This window comes from Colobus angolensis, unplaced genomic scaffold (genome assembly GCF_000951035.1).
Source record: "Colobus angolensis palliatus isolate OR3802 unplaced genomic scaffold, Cang.pa_1.0 Scaffold410, whole genome shotgun sequence".
Classification (NCBI taxonomy): domain Eukaryota; kingdom Metazoa; phylum Chordata; class Mammalia; order Primates; family Cercopithecidae; genus Colobus; species Colobus angolensis.
The window spans coordinates 2,092,193-2,106,061 of record NW_012117489.1 but is presented as its reverse complement, the minus strand read 5'-3'; positions in this window follow the sequence as shown (position 1 = coordinate 2,106,061).

Sequence of the window (13,869 nt, the reverse complement as noted above, 5' to 3'; positions counted from 1 at the left end):
GCATGTTCTCACTCATAGGTGGGAATTGAACAATGAGATCACTTGGACTTGGGAAGGGGAACATCACACACTGGGGCCTATTATGGGGAGGGGGGAGGGGAGAGGTATGGCATTGGGAGTTATACCTGATGTAAATGACGAGTTGATGGGTGCTGACGAGTTGATGGGTACAGCACACCAACACGGCACAAGTATACATATGTAACAAACCTGCACGATGTGCACATGTACCCTAGAACTTAAAGTATATATATATATATATAAAGAAGCAGAGGTCAAATTTGAACTTAAAAAAAAAAAAAAAGAAAGACACAATGGGTATTCAGTAATTGATAAGGAAACTCTTCTAAAAGCAGAGTTAGGAAAATTGCCTAATAATTGGTCTGCTCAAACGTTTGAGCTGTTTGTACCCAGTCAAGCCTTAACGTATTTACAGAACCAGGAAGGAACCATCTATACCAATTCTAAGTTAATTTGGACTAAACAAGGTCTTATTAATAGCAAAAGATAATTGAAATCCCAAACTTACAAGGTTTTCAACAAAAGTAAAATTTGTTAAAAGTTAACAGTGTAACATGTACTATCAACTTCTAATCTTGTGGCCTTACGCAGTCTAGTCCACAGACATGCAGGAAGTTTGCTTTGGAAAAGAATGGTAATCATCTTTGGGGAAAAAAAGAGGGAGAATTTATGTAAAAAGAATGTCATATGGTAAATTCTTTTCCTAAAAAAATTAACTGGTTGTTTAAAGAAAGGGATGTTTGCAACAAGTCAGAAAGTTGAGGCAGGTTGAAGAATTGTCTGTGAAAGTCATGGGAAAAAAAAGTGTGTTATGAAAGGGAATTTATGCAAGAAATGTTGTATAATTTAAAAGTAAGCGTCCCTGTGGTGTGGAGAGCGCACCTTCAGGTGGGTAGGCTATTAATTGTTGCCTACAATTTCACATGTACCCTAGAACTTAAAGTATAATAAAAAAAAGAAAAATATCTTCATTTATAACGTGAGATTTCTGATGCCCTTGAGAGCATTTATTCTTTTTCAGAGAAAAGTGTATTCAGAGGTTTGTTTTATTTTTAAAAGTAAGTATATAATTTATATATTATAGCTAATTAAAGTTAAAATTCATAAACTTAGTTTTTCCTTAGGCTTTTAAATTACAAATCTTAATTTCTATTTACAAGTCTAGCATTTACTTGTCTAGCATAACAAGTCAGTTATTTACTGTGAAATAAAGTATTTTTGACTACTAAGCAATTTTAATAAATCTAATAAAGTTCATAAATATGAAAAAAAAAAGTAATTAGGCCTCCTGAATATAAAACTATTGAAGAAACAGTTTATGTGCAAGGTGTATAAGGAAAGTAAAATATACTTTTGTTAAAATGATTATAAGGAGGCATAATAATGTGGATTTTTACCTACATTAAAAGGTTACAAAAATTCTGTTTTAAAGGTTTAAGCAAGTTTTAAAATGTTAATTGTAAAGGAAATTCTGTGTGTAAACATATTGGCTAAAGTTAAAAAGGCATCATCCTGTTTTTCTGTGAACCGAACATTAAAATAAAAGCACAACAGGTTTCTCTTAAAGCGCTAACCTGCTCTTTAACAAAAATTATAAAAGGTTAAAAAGAGTCTATAAAAAAATCTTACCTATGGTCAGATGTTACAAGTAAATAAATATGTCTACAAGGTTTTATTAAACTTGAGTTTAACATTAATAACACACTAATATAAAGGTGAGATTTAGCTTATCTGGTATAAAAATCATACAGGAAGCACTTTCAAATATAAAATGGTGTTTGGCTTTCTTTGGTCTAAAAACTGATAAAAATAGGTGCTAAAGGAAATTTCTCAGGAAGAAGGCACCAAAGACTATAAAGTCCACTGCTGATGTCCCCACATTTAAAACAAAAGATCAATTTCTTAGAAATTATATACTTGGTTTATCTTCCTCCTTCCTTTCTCTCAAAACTAAAAGTCTTTTAGCACAGGTAGCACCCCTAGAATTTCCAGTAAGCCAGAACCAGCTTGAAGATTGTTCTTATCAAAGGGTGGAAAGAAGGAAAACTCAAGCCAGCCTGGGAAGGACCCCACCTTGTGCTGCTAACCACCTAGACTGATGTTTGTACAGTGAAAAGGGGATGGACTCATCATACCCAAGTCAAGAAAGTCCCGGCCCCTCCAGAGTCGTGGGCCATGGTCCCAGGGGAAAAACCCAACAAACTAAAGCTAAGAAAAATCTAACACTCTTTCTTCTATTCTATTACTCTTTCTTCTTTCCTCACTCTATTGTTGACCATCTAGTTATTAACATAATGAAGTCAATTTTGCCTTAAACTATTGCATTTAATGCTTGCCTTGTTATACTTTGTGGGGACTTGCCAAGTCAAAGACAGCTCTCTACATCAGAAAAGTGCCACTGTCCCTCCTGACTCTCCTCAGACTGGGCATTAGTGAATTGGGACCATTTAACCCAGGGAGATTTCGATAAAGACCCCAGTGTCAACCAGGAGTCTTGCTCCCTGATCTAGAGCTTTTAGGCCATAGTTAGTCCAATGTTCTGTGGACCACTAAAGAGCAAGAATGGACTGCCCCAACCGGTTTTTGTAGTTTCTTAAAACCATACATTCATTTTACTAGAGGGACAGCCCTCCCCACTAACTGTCAGCTAAACCAGTGTAATTCTATACAGGTTATTATCTGAAACCCTCAAAGTTCTTCCCCTTTTCTAAACTGATTCTCTTCTTTAAGCTGGTTTTATGGTATGGGGGCTGAGTTTTCAGGGACAAACCCTATTAGATTCTTTGAAGTGCATTTCTTTGATCCCCCACCACCTGCACCTTCCTCTAAGCCTTCTTCCAAAACCTTTCACAATGGAACAATAGATCTTCCTCCATCTAAGGACAAGACCAAGATAGCTCTGGTAAAAGTTAAAAGACTTAAAACAAACTTTGGCAATTAAGACAGGATACCAAGATGCAAATGCCTGTTTGGAATGGATCAAATATTCTGTCTGCACGTTAAACTAAAGCAATTGTTATGCTTGTACATATGGCAGGCGAGAGGCCCAGACTGTCCCCTTCCCACTAAGGTAGTCCTCCAGTCAACCAGGCGTGGGCTGCATGGTAGCTCTTTTCCAGGATTCTACAGCCTGGAGTAATAAGTCGTGCCAAGATCTCTCTCTGCTATATCCCAAAGTCCGGCACTCTGTGGGTCAGCCCCCAAGGGTCATCCAGCTTCCATCTCCCAACACTAAGTTCACTTCGTGTCTCTCACAGCAGGGAGGAAACTTAGCGTTCCTTGGAGACCAGAAGGGATGCAGTGAGCTTAAGAATTTTCAAGAGCTTATCAACCAGTCAGCCCTTGTTCATCCCCTAGTGGATGTGTGGTGGTATTGGGTGGACCTTTACTGGACACTCTGCTGAATAACTAGAGTGGCACTTGTGCTTCAGTCCAATTGGCTATCCCTTTCACCCTGGCATTTTATCAACCAGAGGAAGGAAAAAAAAGACATCATAAAGTGCGAAAAGCCCCTTATAGGTCTTTCGACTCTCATGTCTATTTAAACACAATTGAAGTACCATGGGGAGTACCAGATCAAATGTAAAACCCGAAATCAAATAGCTGCTGGATTTAAGTCAATATTTTGGTAAGTAACAAGAAAAATGTAGATTGGATAAGCTGCATCTACTAAGCAAAGACATGTTAAAAACATTTGAAAAGAAAGCTGTGAAGAAATACGAGGGGAGGGGTTGTTAGATATGAGTTATCAATTTCTTTTCAAAGAATCAATATGTCAGTATGTTCAATTCTTTACCGTCTACTTTTAAACTTAACTTCCTCATAAAGCAACCTTTTTCGATTATCTGCTCCACCCTGACTCATTTCAATCACCTGTTCCACCCTGACTCATTGTGAGTACCTACTCTACCCTGACGCATTCCAATTACCTACTCCACCCTGACTCATCCCGATTACCTGCTCTATCATAACCATTTTTCCCACCAAACCACTCACCTCATCACTTTCTTTAAATTTGCCAATCAGAATTAGTTTAGCCTGTGCCGTCTGACCCTAGCCAATAGGGGAACAACACAGCAGCAGGGGCCACATGCATCAGAGATAAGAACCCCTTTCCCTCCCTTGTCCACGTGTGCATTTACCATTGCTTCATCTGTAAGGGTGTGCCCTTCTATAGAAGTACCTTGCTTTGTTGAGAATTAAAAAGAAAATGTTATATTTGAGTGCTATTTCTTTTGTAGCACCAAAACTTTATATATAACAAAAGAGAACTCCATCAGGCTAAAAGCAGATTTCTCAGCAGAAACCTCATAAGTCAGAAGAAATCAGGGGCCTATTTTTAGCAATCTTAAAAAAAAAGATATTCTAACCAATAATTTTATATCCTGCCAAACTAATCTTCATTAACAAAGGAGAAATAAACTCTTTTCCAGACAAACAAGGGCTAAGGGGGCACATTACCATTAGACCAACCTTATGAGAGATTCTTACAGGAATTCTAAACATGGAAATGAAAAAAGAATACCTACTACCACAAAAACACACTTAAGTTCATAGTCCACACAGCCTATACAGCACCACACAATAGAAATTACAAAGCAACAAGTTAAGAACTTCTTAATAGGAACAAAATATCATATATCAATATGAACCTCAAATGTAAATGCTTTAAATGCCCCACTTAGAATGCATAGAGTAGCAATTTGGATTAAAAAACAAGATCAATACATCTGCTATCTTCGAGAGACCCATCCAACATTTATGACACCTACAGGATCAAAGAAAAGGATTGGAAAAAGATCTATCATGCAAATGGAAATCAAAAAAGAACAGGGGTCATTATTCTTATATCAGATAAAACAGATATAAGAATTTAAGCTAACAATAGTCAAAAAGGACAAAGGAGGGCATTACATAATAATAAAGAGTTCAATTCAAAAGAAGACTTAACTATCTTAAATATATATTCCCTCAACCAATAAGCACACATATTCATAAACAGATACATCTAAACCTACAAAAAGACTTAGACAGCCACATAATAATAGTGGAGGACTTCAACACTCCACTGACAGCATTAGACAGATCATCAAAGCAGAAGAATAACAAAGAAATTCTGCACATCATATCCTACTTGACCAAGTAGGCCTAATAAACATCTACAGAACACTCCACCCATCAATCACAGAATATACATTCTTCTCACCTGAACATGGATCACATACTCCAAGAATGGCCACATTCTTGGCCATAAAGCAAGTCTCAATAAATTCAAAAAAATCAAATAATACCAGTCATACACTCAGACCACAGTGGAATCAAATAGAAATTAATACCAAGAATATCTGTTCAAAACAACACAATTACATGGAAATAAATAACTTATTCCAGAATGACTTTTGGGTTAACAATAAAATAAATGCAGAAATCAAAAAATTCTTATAAATAAATGAAAACAGGGAAACATCATACCAAAATCTCTGGGATGCATGTAAAGCAGTGTTAAGAGGAGAGCTTATAGTGCTAAACACTTAGTTCAAAAAGTTGGAAAGATATCAAATTAATAATCTAACATTACACATTGAGGAAGTAGAAAAACAAGAACAAACGTACCCCAACACTACGAGAAGAAATAACTAAAATCAGAGCATAACTGAATGAAATTGAGACCCAAAAATCCTAACAAAAAATCAATGAAAGCAAAAGTTGGTTTTTCAAAAGGGTAAACAAGATTGACAGACCATTAGATAGATAATAGAGAAAATCCAAGTAAACACATTAATAAACAACATTACAACCAATATCATCAAAATACAAAAGATCCTGAGATTATAATTAGCACCTCTATGCACACAAACCACAATATCTAGAGGAAATAGATAAGTTTCTGGAAACACCCAATCTCCCAAGTTTGAATCAGGAAGTAATTGAAACCCTGAACAGATCAATATCAACTTCTAAAATTCAATCAGTAATAAAAAATCAATCAACCAAAAGAAGCCCTGAACCAGATGGATTCACAACCAAATTCTACCAGACATACAAAGATGAACTTGTACCAATTCTATGAAAACTATTTCAAAAAATCAAGGGGGAGGAATTCCTCCCTAACTCATTTAATAAAGCCAGCATCACCCTGAAAGCAAAACCTGGGAAAAACACAATGATAAAAGAAAACTATAGGCCAATATTCTTTCCCAGTAAGGATAGGTACTAAAATTCTCAACAAAATACTAGCAAACTGAATCATGCAGCAAACTCAAAAGTTAATTCAGCATGATCAACTAGGCTTTGTTCCTGAGATACAAGATTGTTTCAAGGTTACATGCAAATCAATAAATGTGATTTACTACATAAAAAGAATTTAAAACAAAACCCATGTGATTATCTCAATTGATGTAGAAAAAAGCCTCATCAAATTCAACATTCCATCATGATAAAAATCCTCAACAAATTAGGCATTGAAGGAACATACCTCAAATTATTAGGAGCCATCTATATAAAACCCACAGCCAACATAATACTGAACAAGCAAAAGCTGGAAGCATTCCTCTTGAAAACTGGATGAAGGCAAGGATGCTGACGCTCACCATCTGTATTCAACAAAGCACTGGAGTCCTTGCCAGAGCAATCAAACAAGAGAAAGAAAATACATTCAAATAGGTAAAGAAGAAGTCAAACTATCTCAACTTGCTGACAATCTGATTGTATACCTACAAGACACTAAAGACTCTGTCAAAAGGCTCCTGGAACTAAGAAATGACTTCAGTAAAGTTTCAGGATACAAAGTCAATGTACAAAAATTGGTAGCATTCCTATATACCAATAACATTTAAGCTGAGAGTCAAATCAAGAATGCAATCCTTTTTATAATAGCCACAGTAAAAGATTTCTACAATGAGAACAAAACACTGCTGAAAGAAATCATAGATGACAAACAAAAAAAAATGGAAAACATCTCATACTCGTGGATTGGAATAATTAATATCATTAAAATGGCCATACTGCCCAAAGCAATCTACAGATTCAATGCTATTTCTATCAATCAACCAATTTTATTTTTCAAAAAGTTAGAAAAACCTATTCTAAAACTCATATGGAACCAAAAAAAAAGAGCCTAAATATCCAAAGCAATCCTAAACATAAAAGAACAAGGCTGAATGCATCACATTACCCAACTTCAAACTATACCATAAAGCTCTAGTAATCAAAACAGTGTGGTACTGGTGAAAAAAACAGACACAAAGACCAACAAAACAGAGTACAGAACCCAGAAATAGAGCCTTATACTTACAACCATCTGATTTTTGACACAAATTGACAAAAGTAAGCAATGAAGAAAGGACTCCCTATTCACTAAATGATGCTGGGATACCTGGTTAGCTATATGCAGAAGAACAAAACTGGACCCCTACCTTTCACTAAATACAAAAGTTAACTCAAGAAGAATTAAGATCTCAAAAGTAAAAATTCTAACCAAAAAGCTACAAAACACCATTTTGGACATTGACCTTGGGAAATAATTTATGACTAAGTTCTCAAATGCAGTTGCAAGAAAAAAACATTGTCAAGTGGGACCTAATTAAACAAAAGAGCTTCTGCAGAGCAAAAGAAACTATCAACAAAGTGAGCAGACAACCTACAGAATGGGAGGAAATATTTGCAAAATATGCATCTGACAAAGTTTTAATATCCAGAATCTACAAAGTACTTTCAACAGTTCAACAAGCAAAAGACACATAACACCATTAAAATGTGGGCAAAGGACATGAACATGTACAAAAACTCCTCGAAAGAAGATATGCAAGCAGCCAACAAACATATAAGCAAATGCTCAACATCACTAATCATCAGAGAACTGCAAATCAAATACCATAATGAGGTACCATCTCACACCATTCAGAATGGCCATTATTAGTACATGTGCTGTTGAAGCAAGCAATAACAGATGTTGGTGAGGCTGTGGAGAAAAGTGAATGCTTATACACTGTTGATGGAAATTAATTCAGGCACAGTTGAAAGCAGTTTGGAGATTTCTCAAATAACTTAAAACAGAATTACCATTTGACTGAGCAATCTTATTACTAAGTATGCATCCAAAAGAAAGTAAATTGTTCCACCAAAAAGGCACATGCACTTGTATGTTCACTACTGCAATCATAGCAAAAACATGGAACCAGTCTAGGTGCCCATCAATGGTGGATTGGATAAAGAAAATATGGCACATATATACCATGGAATACCATGCAGCCACAAAAAAGGAAATTATGCCATTTAGAACAATATGGAGGCAGCTATAGGACATTATCCTAAGTCAGTTAATGCAGGAACAGAAAGCCAAATACTGCAGGTTGTCACTTATAAGTGGGAGCTAAACGTGGTGTACTTATGGACATAAAGATGGCAACAATAGACAGTGGGGAATACTAGAGTGGGGTGGGAGGCAAGGTTTGAAAAACTAACTGTGGGGCACTATCCTCACTGTATAGGGGATCATTCACATCCCAAACCTCAGCATCACATAATATACCCAGGTATTAAGCCTGCACATGTACTGCCTGAATCTAAAATAAAATTTGAAATTATGTTAAAAAAATAAAAATAAAGCTTTAAATAAATGCAAAGTATGTACTCTTTTCTGTTTCTGGCTTATTTCACTTAGCTCCATGTTTTAGTACATATCTATCTTATATCGGTAGTGTACTCTTTTTTACTCTTGTGGAGTGTTATATATGAGTACACAGATGTTTTAATCCATTCATCAGTTAATGGACATTAAGGTTGTTTCCCATTTTGATAATATAAAAAATGTATGTGCAAGACTGTGTGTGAGTATAGTTTTCAATCCTTTTGCATAAATACCTAAGAAGAGGATTGCCAGCTCTATTTTAGGTGTGTATTTAACCTTATCAGAAATTGTCTGATATGGTTTGGATGTGTGTCCCCTCATATTGACATGTTGCAGGTGGAGCCTAGTGGAAGGCATTTGGGTCATGGGGGCTGATCCCTTTTTGAATGGCTTGGTGCCATCCTTGCAGTAATGAATGAGTTCTCACTGTATGAGCTCATGTGATACCTGGTCCCTTAAAAGAGCCTGGAATCTCCTCCTGTCTCTCTTCCCCTGACTCTTGCCATGGAACACCCTTGATTCCCCTTTGCCTTACGCCATGAGTGGAATTTTCCTGAGGTCCTCACCAGAAGGCGAGCAGATGCTAGTGCCATTCTTATTGTAAAGCCTGTATAACTGTGAGCCAAAATAAGCCTCTTTTCTTTATAAATTACCCAGCCTCAAGTATTTCTTTATAGCAATGCTAATGGACTAACACAGCGTCAAACTGATTTTCAAAGTAGCTGGAAACTTTACTTTTCTGTCAGCAATATATTAGAGTTCCATTTGTCTGACATTCAGTCTTTTAAATGTTCAACTTGATGTGTTGTGATATTTTATAATGGTTTTATTTAAAATGCCTGATGAATAGTGATGTTGAGTATGATTTAATGTTTCTTTGCCAGTAATATACTATGTTTTATGAAGAGTTTGTTCAAAACTTTCACTATTTGTTTTTATTGGGTTATCTCTACTTTATTGAACTTTAAGAACTGTTTATACATTATGAATGCTGGCTTTTCATCAGATGTACATGCAAGCACGTAGGGACACACACATTTTTCACCCAGTCTGGTTTGCCTTGTTATTTTTTCTAACAGTTTTTTTAATGACCAAAAGTTAAGTTCTCAATGTTAATAACATCTGATTAATCAATATTTTTATTTTATAATCTGTTCTTTTTCTGTAAAATCTAAAGATATTTTACATCTCCAAATTTTCAAAATTATTTTCATATGTTTTATTTTACAATTTCTGTAGTATTAGATTTTATATTTAGGTTCATAATCCCTTTTTAGACAATGTTCATGTCATGGTGAGCTATTGCAAGACATTTCCTTTTGTCCACAAGGTATCTAATTATTTCGAAGTCATTTTTTTGAAAACACTATTTTGCTTCTTTGGATTACCTTCACATTTTTATTAAAATGAAACTTACCATATATATACGGGTCTACTTCTGGACACTATTCAGTTTCATTGATCTATATGTCTGTCCTTCAAAAATAATAAGCTATCTAGATTATTGTAACTTTATAATAAGCCTTGAAGTCAGATAGTTTTTAAATTGATACATAATACTTTACATATATATAAGGTACGTGTGATATTTTGCTACATGTGTAGAATGTGTAATAATCAAATCAGGGTATTTGGCGTGTCCATCACCTTGAATATATATCATTTCTATGGGTTGGGAGCAATTCAAGTCTGCACTTCTAGCTACTCTGAAATTTATAATACATTGTTGTTAATATGGGGAAAACACTCCAGAACATTGGTCCAGGCAACAATTTTATGGCTAAGACCTAATCTGCTGTTGAACACTGGAACTTATATCTTCCATCAGACTATATATTTTGTACTCATTAACCAGCCTCTCCATCCCTTACATCCACCCACACACTTCCCAGCCTCTAATATCTTTCTATTATCTATGTCATGAGATCAACTATTTTAGCCCCCACATATGAGTGAGAACACATGATATTTGTCTGTGCCTGGCTTATTTTACTTAACATAACTTCCAGTTCCATTTATGTTACTGCAAATGACAGAATTTTATTCTTTTATCTGGCTGAATTGAATTTCACTGTGTATATATACCACATTTCCTTTATTATCCATCCATTGATGGACACTTAGGTTGACTATGTCTTTGCTATTGTGAATAGTGCTGCAATAAACATGTGAGTCCAGGTATGCTTTTGACATGTTGATTTTTTTTCCTTTGGATAAATACCAAATAGTGTGATTGCTGCATCGTATAGTAGTTATATTTTTAGTTTCTTGAGAAATCGCCACAATATTTTCCCCAGCATCTGTTCTAACTTACCTTTCCACCAAGTGTACGAGACATTCCTTTTCTTCACGTTCTCACCAGCATCTGTTATTTTCTGTCTTTTTGTTAACAGCCATTTTAACTGAGTTAAGAACAAATTTCATTGTGGTTTTGATTTGCATTTCCCTAACGATTAGGGATGTTGAGCATTTTTTTATATATATCTATTGGTCATTTGTATGCTTTCTTTTGAAAAAGGTCTTTTCATGTCCTTTGCTCACTTTTTAATGGCATTTTTTTTTTGTCGTTGTTGTTATTGAGTTTTCTATATATTCTAGATATTAGTCCCTTGTCTGCTGCATAGTATACAAACATTTTCTCTCATTCAGCAGATTGTTCTCTTCACTCTGTTGATTATTTCCTTTACTGCACAGAAGACTTTTAGTTTAACATAGTCCCATGTGTCTAATTTTATTGTTGATGATGTCTGCGTTTTTGAGGTCTTAGCCATAAAATTATTGCCTGGACCAATGTCCTGGAGTGTTTTCCCTATGTTTTCTTCTAGTAGTTTTATTTTGGGTCTTACATTTAAGTCTTTTCACCAACTTGTGTTGATTTTTGTACATAGTGAGAGATTGGGTCCAGTTTCATTCTTCTGTATATAGATATCCTGTCCTTCTAGCACCATTTTTTGAGGAGTTTGTTCTTTCCCTGATTATGTTCATGATAACTTTGTCAAAAATCACTTGGCTGTAAGTACATGGATTTATTGTTGTTTTTTCTATTCAGTTTCATCAGTCTATGTGTCTGCTTTTATGCCAGTATCATTCTGTTTTAGCCCATATAACTTTGTAATATATTTTTTATCAAATGCTTCTTCTGCATATTTTGAGATGACTGTATGGTTTTTGTCCTTTGTTCTTTTGATATGATGTATCAAATTTATTGATTTGCATATGTTGACTCATTGTTGCATCTTTGGAATAAATTCCACTGTATCATAGTGTATTATCTTTTTGATGTGATGTTGGACTTGATTTACTAGTATCTTGTTGAGAATTTTTGCATCTATTTTTGATAGGGATACTGGCCTGTAGATTTCTGGGTTTTCTTTTGTTGTTGTTGTTATTGTTGCACCTTTGGTTTTGGGATCAGGGTAATGCTGGACTCATAGAATTAGGGAGAATTCCCTCCTCTTCAGTTTTTTGGAATAGTTTGAGAATAATTGGTATTAGTTCTTTGAAAATTTGGTAGAATTTGGCAGTGAAGCCAAATAGACCTCAAATGTTCTCTGTTGGGAGAGTTTTTGTTACTGATTCAACTTCAGTATTCATTATTGGTCTGTACGTATTTTCTATTCTCTCCTTTCAATCTTGGAAGTTTGTATTTGTCCAGGAATTTATCCATTTCCTCTAATCTCTAGGTTTTCCATTTTGTTACTGTATAGATTTTTCATAACAGTCTTGAAAGATCTTTTGTATTTTTGTAGTGTCAGTTGTATTGTTTCCTTTTTCCTTTCTGATTTTACTTATTTGGGTCTTCTTTCCTTTTGCCTGGTTAGTCTAGCAAGCAATTTTGTTTATCTTTTTAAAAAACCCACTTTTCATTTTGTTGATCTTTTGTATCTTTTTTTTTCAGTCTCTATTTCATTTTGTTCTGCTCTGATGTTTATTTGTTTCCTTATACTAATTTTGAATTTAGTTTGTTCTTGCGTTTCTAGTTCATTGAGGTACATAATTACATTGTTTACTTAAAATTTCTACTTTCTAAATGTAGGTATTCATTGTTGTAAGCTTCTTTTTTGCAATGATTTTGCTGTATCCTGTAAGTTTTGATATGCTGCATTTGATTCTTATTTGTTTCAACAAATTCTTTGAATTCCTCGTGAGTTTCTTGTATGCAGGTTGTAATTAGGCCATTTTTAAAATCTATTCAGTCAGTCTCTATCTTCTAAGTGGAAACTTTAATCCATTTACATTGAAGGTTATTATTGATATGTGAAGGCTTACTCCTGTCATTTTATTTATTGATTTCTGGTTGTATTGTGTATCCTTTGTTCCTTTCTTTCTTACTTTTTGCTTTCCAGTGTGGTAGGGTGGAGCTTAACTGGGCAGACCTGCCTGCAGGAACCCTGGTGGTGCATGTCAAGCAAGGTTGGCTGTGGTAGTTACTGGGCCAGGTGATTACCAGGTCTCTGGCGGTATGCTAGGTGGGGGGCCACAGTGGCTGTACTGTGACCATGTTACTGGAGAAGGCGAAGTTGCTTTCAGTGGAAGACTCCACAGGCAGGCAGCTAGGGACACAAACTTTGCTCATGCTTTAGCCCCAGAGGCTACAACCCAGCACAGTTGCAGCTATGAGCAGTGAAATTTACCCTTGGGGTACAAAAACAATGCCCCATTATCCCTTTGCTGTGGGAGCAGTGCTGATGTTAGTGGCTCGCTCTTTGTTCCTGGCTCTGACTTCATCAGCAGTAACAACCAGCAGTGGTAGATGCTGGGGGTGCAATAGATTTTTATCATGGCCACCATTCTGGAAGGATGTCACTGCCAGCAACTCCGGACTCAGCTTTGGCAGCAGTTGCCTGCATCAAAGACTGTTGTGAGTGGGGAAAGGTAATGGGGCTCTAGGAATGTGAGGACGTAAAGGCTTTGGGATCTCCAAGGCAGGATGCAGTCTAGTAGGGGCTGGGCTTTCAAAATGGCACCTTGTTGTAGCTGCTTAGGACTCTGAGGGTGAGTAGAATCCAGTATAAGCTCCCTCTCTAAAGCAATACCTTCTCACAGTCTCCGGGCAGTTTCCAGTGATGGTCTTAGGTCCCATAAGGGCCAAAGGACCCTCCCATGGCTAGGATTGAAGGAGCCCCTAGTGGGAATGTGTACTACTGGGGATCTCTCACTTATTATTTTTCCAAACCGGAGAGTGTCTCTAGGCTCCCAGGTGATCCTAGCTGAGTAGG